Here is a 14,358-nt window from a genome sequence, read left to right on the forward strand (position 1 = left end):
TGCTGAAAATGCTTTCAAAATGACAGAATGAAATGTACCGGGGTATGCTTGTCTCTGCCGATAAAGAAGATTCTGGTCCTTATTGCGGTATGCAGTGATAAAATCGCGGCAAAAATGTCGCCTGTACAAAAAATTGCAGCAAAAATGCTGTGGTTTGACCCGTTAAACGTGTACCCCATTGCACCATTTAAGGGGAGCAGGGGTTGCGGGGGTGTCCCTGCTCCCGTTAAATGGTATAATGGGTCTGGGGCTTTGCGTGGGTGTGCCCCGCATCCTTTACATGGATTGCGGCGGCAAAACAACTGCCTTTTTGCCGCGATATTTTGTGTCCACTGTCATTTGTGCCACAATTTTAACACATGGAACCTTTTTGCATGCAATTTAAATTCTGTCTGTTATTGTGGTAGGGATAACACACATCTCTGAATATGAAGTGGAAAGATATTGACATAATGTAAGGAATATGTAGAGGTTTTAAATGTTTTGTAGCTTTAGTTGAGAAAACTGTTGCTTTGGTGATAGGCAAACATCTATGATCATATCACTAAATGACGACAGGACAAAAAGGATATAGGATCATAGAACAAACGTGAATGACATTAAGAAAGGATTGTCAAAAGACTCCCACCTCATCTTCTCACAACCATCGCCGGAATATCGGATTCTGAATAATATCCTCCATCCCTGAACACAAACTTTGCATTCATTCTAAATAAGGCCACTCTCTGCATGAAGATGCAACTGGAATGGGATGGAAGGAGGTAAACTAAAGGTTCTCTGCTGAATCATGAGGGAAGGAAACAACAATGAACTTGACACAAATCCACCAGAAAGAAAGACTGAAAACACTGTGAAAAGTCTATTCTAATTGTCTGAGAATAACACAGTAAAGACAGCCTGACTTTCATTACGACTGTATTTGGACACATTTGTGGAAAGAATATGACACAACCCCTACACATCCTCCTTCCCTCTCAATGCGTCCCTTATTACTGGTCTCCTTCGCATCATGAAAATGAAATTAAGCTAATGTGATATAATCACAGTGTATTGCCTGCCGATGGTGCTATGTGCAGCTTCTTGATTCAGGGAGCTGCTACGGAAAGCTCTACACGGATTAATGTACCCATCACCCTGGGCAGGGGCCTGCACCCTCTAATATATGCTAATAAAACCCCAATTCTAAATCATCATGGCTGACATGAAATCCTGTCCACCCATGGGTGTTGATCTACCATCAGACTTTCAATCACATTCCAGCTACTTATGCTATGTTGGACCACCAGATACTCAGCAACTTTCATGATAGCCATGGTCTGACCCGAATGTGATTGATTCCTTCCTTACAAACCGAAGTGTACATGTCCGAAAGATATCAGGATGCTCAAGCTCATTGCAGCTCTCTTTCTGACATCTGTAGGGTTCCTGCCTATCTCCATTGTTGCCCAGTGATCGTATAATCCAACTAGGCCATCTGATCTTGTCATGTCATTTGCAGTTCTGAGAGGATATTCACAAATAAAGAACTGAAAGTGGATGGTGGGTCAGGTATCCAAAGTAAATTAAAATATTCAAGGGGGAAGCAATGACAGGGTTTGAATCATTAAAAACTAGGGAGCTCATTTTGGGCTCTGTGTAACTTGAATCACATGTGTAAAAGACTTGTGTAAGTCTTTTACGCATGTCATTTTTCTAATGCCCCATTTTCATGTATTAGTATGTTGGAGAGGAGGGGTGGAACTCACATTTCCTCTGCCCCGCCCCCCTCTCCGCCATACAAATACTCCAGCATTTGCTCTGGCATGGATTTTCAAATGCTGGGGATTCAAATGGAAGCCTTCCAGAAATTCAAATGTGGAAAGTGCAGAGTTCCTAACATGACAGCAAGAACATGCTTCACAATCAAGACATTAATTGATGTGCATCAGCACTCGACTGACTCTCAGTAGAGCAAGGAAAAGCTTCAAAACACTCTACATAATATTAAACGTCAAATCAGAGACAAACTACATATATAGAACTACATCACAATGTTTTCATGCCCAGAACCTTTGCTGCTATGCCTCGGACTTGACTAGGCTTAAGAGGTTCAAAGGAATGCAGAATGTGGAAGAACTTTGAGTGTCATATAACACATCTTTAGAATAATATGGAATGCTCATTAGCATCCAAAGAGAACCACCAAAGGTCACGAAAGAAAAAACAAGCATTGGCAATGCAAACAGTTTGGGCTTTCGTGCAGGCATCCAAAAGGCACTTGCAAGGCACTGCGTAGTGGTAATAACTGGCCATTGATAGTAGCAAGTACAACATGGTGTGAGTTCCTGACAAATCCCTAATGCGTATACATAATCCAAAACTGTTGGATTTTCCCATGCTTGTTTTGAAAAGGACTTCAGTGAAGGACACGCGTAGTGCTTATAAATCGAGTGGGTGAAGGCAGAACTGGTTAAGACATTTTTATTACATAAGCAGCTCTAATTACGTTTAAACTGTCAGAAGACAGTTTAGAAGACAAAATACAATCAATTTGACAAATTACGCTGATGACATGCACTGTGTCATGAATCTTTCAGGTAATCACACAGAGGATCAAAAACGCTGGATGCGTGAAAATGATTTGGCACTGAACAGCGATAAAACCGAGCTTATGGTGGTGGGCACTTTGGCCAAAACCAGGAAAACGGGCTTGGAATATGCTCAATGTTGTATTGATGGCTGTGTTATAGACACCAAGAACAAAGTTAAAACATCAACAGGCCGATTCATGGAATAATTAGCGCGGCGCAAGTGGGCAAAAACGTGCGAATCGCAGTGGAATAGCGAAAATCGCAGTGCAATTGCGAAAATCGCACGAAAAGCAGCGCACGTCGATTCATGGAAGGCCGTGCGCGAGAAAACCAGCGCATGTGCGATAAAAAAGTGCGCGGCGCACGTTGGCGCACAGGCCATCTAACAGCGTGCGCCAGGTCACAGCGAAAATCGCACAGGCCACAGCGAAATTCGCACATAGCGCGGCGCACGCAACAAAAGTAGGCGGAACACGGGCGTAACACTCGGAATGGGGAACAACTTGCCAAAACGTGGGCATCACGGGGGAAGTACAGGGCACAAGTGCGCGGAACGCCCACACGCTCGCCTACAACACGTATTCATGGAATAGAATAGGGGAAAAAAGCGCACGCTCAAACCAGCGCACAGGCACAAACACGACCGCCACAAGAAAGCAGGCGGTAGCGTCTCTGCGGCTGTAAGAAATGTGCGCCAAAAGGTGCGCCAACAAATAGCACCTATATACTGCCATGATGAATGTCCCATACTGTGGCCCTCCAGGAAAAATGACGTGCAAAGGGGTACCCACAAACACGGACACCCGCTGACAAAAAATACGTGTGCGTGTATACCGGGGTGCGCGGGAAGTCTAACACGCGATTTCAGCAGGGTACGTGCATCACAGGGGTTCGCGTGAAGTTATTCACGCGATCGGGCCTGGGGGAGCGGGCTACGTGTATCTCAGGGGTTCGCGTGAAGTTTCACACGCGATCGGGTCTAGGGGAGCGGGCTACGTGTATTACAGGGGTTCGCGTGAAGTCCCTCACGCGATCGGGCCTGGGGGAGCGTGCTACGTGTATTTCAGGGGTTCGCGTGAAGTTTCACACGCGATCGGGCCTGGGGGAGCGGGCTACGTGTATTACAGGGGTTCGCGTGAAGTTCCTCACGCGATCGGGCCTGAGGGAGCGGGCTACGTGTATTCCAGGGGTGCGCGGGAAGTTCCACACGCGAATAGCCTGGGTGCGTGTATTACAGGGGTGCGCGGGAAGTTCCACACGCGAATAGCCTGGGCGCGTGTATTACAGGGGTGCGCGGGAAGTTCCACACGCGAATAGCCTGGGTGCGTGTATTACAGGGGTGCGCGGGTAGTTCCACACGCGAATAGCCTGGGCGCGTATATTACAGGGGTGAGCGGGAAGTTCCACACGCGAATAGCCTGGGTGCACGTGTATTTCAGAGGTGCGCGGGGAGTTCCACACGCGAATAGCCTGGGTGCGTGTATTTCAGGGGTGCGCGGGAAGTTCCACACGCGAATAGCCTGGGCGCGTGTATTACAGGGGTGCGCGGGAAGTTCCACATGCGAATAGCCTGGGTGCGCGTGTATTTCAGGGGTGCGCGGGGAGTTCCACACGCGATTAGCCTGGGTGCGTGTATTTCAGGGGTGCGCGGGAAGTTCCACATGTGATTTGACAGTGTGGGTCCTCCCAGGTGTACCCTGTACACCCTCCACGGCCCCTGCAGGCAGCCCACACCACAGGGGACTACCCTGCATCCCTGGTCATGTCCCGCAGGCAGCCCACCCAACATGGGCATGCCCCCCAGCAAAGGCACATGTCTCCTTGAACTAATGAACACCAACTCATGTCCCCTTGCACCCCCAGCACTGTGGGGCACCTGCCAGCAGGCCCCCACCCATGTCCAACTCATGTCTCCCACCACCCCCACACCCCAGCCACCAGGGGCACCCTCCACCAGGCCCCCACTCATGTCTCCCACCACCCCCACACCCCAGCAGTGCAGGGTCACCCTCCACCAGGCCCCCACTCATGTCTCCCACCACCCCCACACCCCAGCAATGCACGGGCAGCCTCCACCAGGCCCCACTCATGTCACCCACCACCCCCACCCCCCAGCACTGTGGGGCACCTGCCAGCAGGCGCCCACCCATGTCCAACTCATGTCTCCCACCACCCCCACACCCCAGCAGTGCAGGGGCAGCCTCCACCAGGCCCCCACTCATGTCACCCACCACCCCCACCCCCCAGCACTGTGGGGCACCTGCCAGCAGGCCCCCACACATGTCCAACTCATGTCTCCCACCACCCCCACACCCCAGCAGTGCAGGGGAGCCTCCACCAGGCAACCCACTCATGTCTCCCACCACCCCCACACCCCAGCAGTGCAGGGGCACCCTCCACCAGGCCCCCACTCATGTCTCCCACCACCCCCACCCCCCAGCAGTGCAGGGTCACCCTCCACCAGGCCCCCACTCATGTCTCCGACCACCCCCACACCCCAGCAGTGCAGGGGCACCGTCCACCAGGCCCCCACTCATGTCTCCCACCACCCCCACACCCCAGCCACCAGGGGCACCCTCCACCAGGCCCCCACTCATGTCTCCCACCACCCCCACCCCCCAGCACTGTGGGGCACCTGCCAGCAGGCCCCCACACATGTCCAACTCATGTCTCCCACCACCCCCACACCCCAGCAGTGCAGGGGCAGCCTTCACCAGGCCCCCACCCATGTCTCCCACCACCCCCACACCCCAGCCACCAGGGGCACCCTCCACCAGGCCCCCACTCATGTCTCCCACCACCCCCACACCCCAGCAGTGCAGGGGCACCGTCCACCAGGCCCCCACTCATGTCTCCCACCACCCCCACACCCCTGCCACCAGGGGCACCCTCCACCAGGCCCCCACTCATGTCTCCCACCACCCCCACACCCCAGCCACCAGGGGCACCCTCCACCAGGCCCCCACTCATGTCTCCCACCACCCCACACCCCAGCAGTGCAGGGGCAGCCTCCACCAGGCCCCCACTCATGTCTCCCACCACCCCCACACCCAAGCAGTGCAGGGGCAGCCTCCACCAGGCCCCCACTCATGTCACCCACCACCCCCACCCCCCAGCACTGTGGGGCACCTGCCAGCAGGCCCCCACCCATGTCCAACTCATGTCTCCCACCACCCCCACACCCCAGCAGTGCAGGGGCAGCCTCCACCAGGCCCCCACTCATGTCACCCACCACCCCCACCCCCCAGCCACCAGGGGCACCCTCCACCAGGCCCCCACTCATGTCACCCACCACCCCCACCCCCCAGCCACCAGGGGCACCCTCCACCAGGCCCCCACGCATGTCTCCCACCACCCCCACCCCCACACCCCAGCCACCAGGGGCACCCTCCACCAGGCCCCCACTCATGTCTCCCACCACCCTCACACCCCAGCCACCAGGGGCACCCTCCACCAGGCCCCCACTCATGTCTCCCACCACCCCCACACCCCAGCAGTGCAGGGGCAGCCTCCACCAGGCCCCCACTCATGTCTCCCACCACCCCCACACCCCAGCAGTGCAGGGGCAGCCTCCACCAGGCCCCCACTCATGTCACCCACCACCCCCACCCCCCAGCACTGTGGGGCACCTGCCAGCAGGCCCCCACCCATGTCCAACTCATGTCTCCCACCACCCCCACACCCCAGCCACCAGGGGCACCCTCCACCAGGCCCCCACTCATGTCTCCCACCACCCCCACCCCCCAGCAGTGCAGGGTCACCCTCCACCAGGCCCCCACTCATGTCTCCCACCACCCCCACACCCTAGCAGTGCAGGGTCACCCTTCACCAGGCCCCCACCCATGTCCCCCTGCCCCCAGGTCCTGACGATACACAATCATGGCAGTAATGGGCAGCATACCCAGCACAAACACCCAGGCAAGGATTGCATCCACCCACATAGTGAATGCAATTACATGACACAACCCCAATGGCAAGTATGTAAATGAACACATGTCCGTCACACACACATACACAATGGCTGCAAGTGAATGTCAAAACCCATATCATGACATGTATGAAACCAAAGACAAAATAAGACAAGTGGAAGTAAAAATAAAAAATGTATTAAAGATTAAAAATAAGTAAACAAATCAAACATACAACTATGTGGATAACAAAATAAATGGTCCATGTTGGAGAACAAAAGTAAAAATCAAAAAACGAAAAAGGAATAAAAAAACAAATGTTGACCAAAGCAATATCAAGTAGAAGCAAAAGAATGAAAAACCATTTCCACATGGTGAACACAATAATGAAAAAAAGAAAATTTTCCTTCAAAAAACAAACTAAATACAGGAATGTACCAGGGTCCATGAGCCCAACACCATAAAGGAAACCTACTACTACCTAATGAAAAAAATATATACAAAAAAGTGGCCATTGTCCGAGCGGTCAAAAATAATAAAAACAAATAAAGGAAACCTAACACTAACTAACTATATAACTATATACAAAGGCAGCGGGCAAGTCCTGCGGCTCACTTGTTGATGTTGCTGGCCAGGGCATCATCGAACTCCATGTCGATGCCCTGGAGGCGGGACTCTGTCCTGGCCCCGAGGTCTCGCAGGGATAACCCCATGATCAACTCAAACTCCCTGCGAGCTTCCTCGAGGCACTCAGCCCGCCTCAACGCCCGACGCATGGAGAACTCCGCCCTGACCATGGCGAGCCGCTCCTCTTCCGCCCGCTGCCGCTCCGCACCTATCCGCTGGACCAACTGCTCCCACACGGAAGACACCACCATCCCAGGGTTGCCCTGCCCTCCGGCCGATGCCTGCGCCTCTGATCTTGATGGCCCCGAGCCATGATGCCTCCCACGTCGAGCCCGCTGCTGCCTCCGACGCCACTGCCTCTGCCAGCACGACGGCATCCAGGCTGATGGAAACCACCGACGCCGTCGTGCACGTGCCCTGCCTGATGATGCTGTCACATCTTCCATTTGATGGGATCCCCACCGAGCTGGCTGCATTGGTCGGGGCAGATCCACAGGGGGCCCTGGTGGCATCTGGGCTGGAAGACGGCAAGGGGAACAACTGGTGGTTAGCCTGCACAGAGGAGGAGAGGGCCGCCACATTGGCCAACACATGCAGGAAACCCCCGAACATGGCCGATCCCAATTGGGCCACGTCGGCACGGTGCACTTCGTGATGACGTGCGTGCTCCTCCCGGGAAGCACGCACGGCATCACGAATCACAGCCGTGCGCATCGCGACCCCAATCAGGACCTTCTCCGCACGGCCAGGGGTTCCCACGTCCGCAGGTGGAGGGGAGTCAGGTGACATGGACATCCCCTCTACCTGCGGACAGGCCTGGGACGGGGCATCCCTGCTGGTGCATGGTGGTGCACTCACAGGGTCAGGGACAGTGACATGCACAGGCCCCTCCACGGTGACCTGTGCTGCCTCCTGCCCCTGGCCCTGGACTGCACCACTTGCACCAGCAGGGATGCCCCCACCAGGCCCCATGTGTGCCCCAGTGGCGGTCTCCTCCTCCTCTGTGCAAACCACCAACCTGGATGGCTCCTCACCGTCTCCCACCGTAGCAGGCCCCTGTGGGGGCTCACCCACCCCTTCCGCTGCAGCCGTGGGGGCATCCCCGCCGCCTTGCTCCACAGCGCCGTCTCCGCCCTCGTCTTCACTAGCCGCTGCGTAGAGGGAGACAAAGAACACAAGCATCAGGGCACTGTACAATGGTCCCCTAGACAGGAAGCAATAGCAGGTGAGCACCACTGTCAAAGTACACTTCCATCATGTCCCTCCACAACACATGGGTCAGTCCAGGCAAAACACACACAGTAACAGGCATGGTGCATGCCATGGACATTTCCATGCATGTCCAATGGACTCTTGAAACATTCAATGATATGTAACTCACATGCATCATGGCTCATGCCTATCACATGCACACACTTCACCTCAGTCACATCCATCTGGCCCCAAACACACCAAACACAGCGGATACAAGGGTAATTTGGCGGCTTCACTGAATCTGTGCATTGTCACACACATGTGTCATGCATCCATGGCATGCACAAGTCACAGACACGCAGGTCAGGCACACAGACATGGCTACCATATATGTACCTGGCATCAGCACCCATCCCTCACCCCCACCCATGTCCAGGTACAGAGACTGGCATGCTCTCATGTTCAAAATCTGCATAGGGCTCCCCATGCGGCATTTCAACACATGCAACAACCATGTGGATCACACATCACTGGTCGCACATGCATTACCATGATGTCCCTGCACACATACATGCATACATGGCCTATGGAACACATACAGGCAAGTATCATAGAACCAGCACACCGCAACATGCCCTGTCTCACACAGTAAAGCTTGGACACTTACCGCTCAACTCCAGACCGGTCTCCCTCTCAAGGATCTGGGCGTGGAGCGCTGGGCGTACGCGTTCCAGGACCCTCATCTGGATGGAACTCATGCGGCCCCGGCCCCCCTCCACGAGGCGCCGGGCCTTCACAAGGGTCCTGGACCTCAAGTCCTCCCAGCGCTTCTTGATCTTCAGGACGTCGCGGGTTGCCACCCCCTCCGCGTTGATGGCAACCACACAGTCGGGCCAGATCCTGTGCCGTCCTTCCTTGCTGGCGCGGGACGATCCAAAGAGGGCATCATACTGCCCCAGGACATGCTCCACCAGGACACCAACTTCGGTGACAGTGAAGCTGGTGCCCCTCTGCCCCTCTGGCCTGGGGTTGCCACTGGTGCCAGATGTGGAAGTTCCCGACATGGCAACCCCAGAGGCAGGTGTGGGTGGGCAACTGGGTCCTGGGGCTGGGCTGTGGAGCGATGTAATCCCAGTCGGGAGTCTTCAGTTCCAGCAGGGGTGGACACAGCAACTGCACCCCTGCAGATGGCTGATGTGCATGCACCAAATGGCAGGGCACGGTGGCAGCAGGCAGGCAGGCAGGCAGGCAGCAGCAGATGGCACGTGGGAGGCTGCTCGGGGCACTGGGGGGCAGTAACTCGGCCTTCTGGGCAGGAGCGTGGTCTTCCGTGTGTTTTCGCGTGGCCAGCTTGATACGGAGTGATTTGGCACGTGAAAATCCTGCACGTCAGCGTGAAATCCGAGGAAAGGCCCTTAGCGCGTAAGCGCGTCAGCACGCATACGCGATTCTATTGGACCAGAGTCCCTCAGCGCGTAAGCGCGTCTGTGACGTGACCCGCGCGGGTGTTCCCCACTCAGCACGTGATGACGGGGCACACATGGAAATACTGCACGTCAGAGTGTCATCGCGTGTAATTGGACAAAAGTGAGCGTACACGCGATTGGCCTATGTACGTGTATTTAATGGGTGCGCGGGCACTTACACACGCAAGTACGCCAGCGAACCTGTATCCCGTGGTGCGTGTGAATTTCCACACGCTATTGGACTGGGAACTGGATTCCAGGGGTGCGCGGGTCACACGCTCGCCTACAACACGCGCAAAGCATAAATTTGCGGACTTTTACAATAACAAGCTCAGACGCCAGGATGAACATACCGTTCCTAGCAGCAGTGGCAGTGGGCTACCAAAGGAGGAGGAGGAGGATAGTCAGGGCCAGAATATTCACACCCAGAACCAGCCTTTTCGGGATGCCTGATGACCAGGTGTATGGGAGGTACAGGTTTCCACCACACATTATACTGGACCTGGTGAGTGAGTGGGAGGATGACCTCACATCACCCACCCTGTGCTCCCAAGCACTCAGCCCCCTGGAGAATGCCCTCACAATCTTACAGGGACTATTTTTCCCAGTATGCACCTGTAGGAGTTAACACTCCTCAGGATGGGACCTCGGACTAGGTTCACATGTAATCAGCCCAGAGTAAGACTACAATTAATGGAGCGCATATTGCAGCAAAAGGACTGCGCGTTTTTTAAATTAGAAACGGCCTTAGAACACGCACGAATTCGCTAAAGATATATGGTTTATTTAAATTCAAGGTAGCACCACTTTTGCCTCCCCAAGAACGAGACTTACAAGTATTAGGACTGCGCTGCCCTCTCAATTTCACATACTACATCTCCCAGCATGCACCTTTAGCAGCTGACACTCCACAGGATGGGACTTCAGATTAGGACCACATGTAATTAGCCCAGAGTAAGATTACAATTAATGGAGCTCATACTGCAGCACAAGGACTGCCCTCTTTTAATTCAAAACAGCCTCAGAACACGCACGAACCCGCTATAGTTAATCAAGCCCTCACCACTAGAATATGGCTGACAGTTTTTCCTAGCATGGAAACAGAGGTAGGACGGAGTACCGGCACCATGGCAACACTTTATATACAAATGACAGGGAAAGACCTCTGCCATTTTAGAAACCCGACGCGCGATGCAGTAGAACAGAACTTGTCAGGTAAGCCCTAGGGGGCTGTTAAGCCCACACAACAACGCACCAATTAACAAAGGGTCTGCGTTCTAAACTGCAGTCCGGAACCTCACCCGTATAATTTCTATGCACACAATGATAGAATGCAGGTTAATGGAAACTAACATGAGGATTGTTCAGATCTTAGTGCGGGGCAGAAACGCTTAAGACTATAGAACATTTTTAACGTAGCGAAATGGGAATCTTTTTAAAATGTCTTGAAGGCAAACTAACGGTAATGTCAGGATGTGTTAATAAAACGGCAACGTATGAATACAGTGGTTCGACTCTGATGTCTCACCTCGGTTTCTCTAGAAAATGTTTGGAGTCTGATGGGACTCAGCCACCAAATACGTTATTTGTAGCGGACAGAAAAGTCGATGGGTAAGCCAGATTTACCCATTTGGGATTTCCCCAATATATTAATTAATGCAACCTCCTGATCTTATTAGTGACTTACAATATTTTTATCTCTTTTTCTCCCTTTTTTCATATTTTCAACTACCCCCACTCCCACCTCTACACTCCTCCAAATGATTTTTCAATTCCTGATTGGTATGTGTTTAACATTTTTGTCTACAATTTGGTTCATGTATGTAATTTACGTTGTTTATGTGTCTAAATGGTTTTTTATTTTGTTTTTGTTTTTACTTTGGGGAATTCCTGAAAACATATAAACTCAATATGATGTGTGCTCCGTCGTAAATGTAACGTTTGTTAAATTGATTTTTTGATTTCTTGATTTTTTATTATTTTTTTTTTTTTTTGTTTTTTTTTTATTTTTTGTTTTTTTTGTTTTTTTGTTTTTTTGTTTTTTTTGTTTTTTTTTGTTTTTTTTGTATTTGCCAAATTTCCAATTTTATGTTACATGATTAATATCTAATAATTAATAAAGAGACATTGCCCTGATCTGAGGAAGGCACTAGGAGTGTGCCGAAACACGTGTTATCAAAAAGGGCTATTAATAAATCCACTCTTAATATGACCAGGAGTCGAAGTTTTTGAAATACACTTGTGGCGCAGTAAAGAGATGTGTGCAGCCCTCGATATCTTTTTCACAATCGGAGTGGGGGAACTCAATGTCTCAGTTTCTGCTGCACATACCATTGCGACACCACCAGATTTGGTGTACATAATTGAAGTCGCGGAGGTCAAAGAGTGATTTGCCCCAAAAAGTTCCCTATAAAAATTATACCCCTGGAGAAGGTACTCAATGTACTGCACTTCTTAGCCACTGGATCATTTCAGCGGACAAGTGCCATAGTGGGTGGGGTGTCACAGGCCACCCAGTCACGCTGCCTACACCAGGTCTTGAACATCATCACTGCACGCCCATCAGTCCGCAGGCACATATACCTGCCCAGAACACCTGCAGAAAGGCATGCTGCCGCCCTGGATTTTTACGCTGTGGCACGATTCCCCAAAGTGCTAGGTGCCATCGACTGCACCCATGTGGCTCTACGTCCCCCCAGGGCATCTGAGCACATCTATAGGAACCGCAAGCACTGGCATTCCATCAACGTGCAGGTAGCATGTAATGCCAAGGGAATCATCACCTCAGTATATGCCAACTATCCCGGCTCCACCCACGACAGCTTCATTTACCGAATGTCCACCCTAAACCGGGACCTAGAAGCTGGGCGGCATGGCGATACATGGCTGCTTGGTGAGTATGTATGCCACTGCACATGCATGCATGTTGGATACTGAGCAAGTTCACAACCCCACCAATGATACCAATCACCACCTCCACAGGGGACAGTGCCTACCCTCTCAGCCCACACATGATGACGCCAATTCGGAACCCCACCACGCCACCCCAGGTAAGATATAACACAGCCCACATTACAACCAGGGGCATAGTGGAGCGCACATTCGGAGTGCTAAAGTCACGCTTTCGCTCCCTTGACCGTTCTGGCGGGCAGCTGTTATACGCTCCCCCAGTAGTGTGCAGGATCATAGTGGCAGCATGTGTCCTGCACAACGTTGCAACACGCCGGGGCCTGGCCGTGGACATGGTGGTGGCCCCACATCCCCAACCACATGCACAGCCGCTGCGCATGGGAGGGGAAAGGGCACGGGGGGAGGCAGCCCGTACACAGCTAGTGGCTAATTACTTCGCATAGAAATCACACCCCTGTGGAGTGCACACTGCCCTGGCACATTCCATCTGACAATCAATGATGACTCAACCTGACACTGATCCTGAATGTCTGGAGAATGAACCTGGAATACCATGTCAGCCTGAGATTGTTCACCTGGAAGTGTCACAATGTGTGCATCCCTACCCACACAGACACCACCAATGCAGTTTTGTGAAGTTACACATTGAAGCAGCTAAAATGAATACCCACTTGCAAAATGCAACAAGAGGACAGTGCCATGTCAGCCAACCCAACCCCAGCACCGCCACACGACACACCGTGCCATGTCATGCTAATTGCAGGTAAACAAAGTAATCCCCACAACATGACATCAGTCTCACTATGTACAGTGTCCCTATTAGAAACCTGCAACACGTGAAATGCTCACAGCAATGCCGGACCAACAACATATTTGAGCACGTAGTACCATTAACATGACATCACAAATGTTACATATTAGTAGTCTCACCACCTGGAAATGCCTGCACTCCCACCACTACCAACTGTGCAGTGTTGTCGCCATGTAGAGTTGTAGGTGCACTGCTGCCAACAAGGCCCCCATCTCCAGACTAGAGGTCCTTGTGTGGACATGAGGAAGGGACCTGCAAATTGGGAGGTAGACACAGAAGAAGAGTTACACATCAATGCAACATGCAGTATACAACACAACAGCAATATGCACTAGGAATGTATACACAGTATTGACTACAGACTGGCCACACAGCTCATGGGAGTCCAACGTCACTGTGTAATTCACTGTCACTTGGGCACACCCTTTGCAAGCCCATGGAAACGGGAAGCAGGAGGGGTGTGTGTGACTCATACCCAAGCATCTGAACCAAATACATTACAAGCCTGCATGTGCCCAGCCACAATGCAGCGTATGCCCACAGGAACCACGGAAGCCAACAGATCGTCCCAAAAAAATTGGGAATAAAAGAAATCAAAATAAAAATAAAAATAAGAAACAATCAAAAATGGCCATTGATGGGCCCGGGGGGGTTGGGGAGGCCACCCAGGAGGTCCGAGGACAGGATGCACACCAGAACCCACCTGCGTGGATCCTGGGAAGATAAAACACCTCCATGGGCTCATGGCCCACACGGCTACCCTATTGTGGGAGTATCACTGCTGTCGCTATTATCACCCTGTGCAGCTGCATCCGGAGGTGGTTGCACTATGGGAGGCAGCCCACGCAAGGCCCTAGTCTGCTCCTCCATGG

The sequence above is a fragment of the Ambystoma mexicanum genome, chromosome 5p, assembly GCF_040938575.1.
Source record: "Ambystoma mexicanum isolate Mex_15411 chromosome 5p, UKY_AmexF1_1, whole genome shotgun sequence".
Classification (NCBI taxonomy): domain Eukaryota; kingdom Metazoa; phylum Chordata; class Amphibia; order Caudata; family Ambystomatidae; genus Ambystoma; species Ambystoma mexicanum.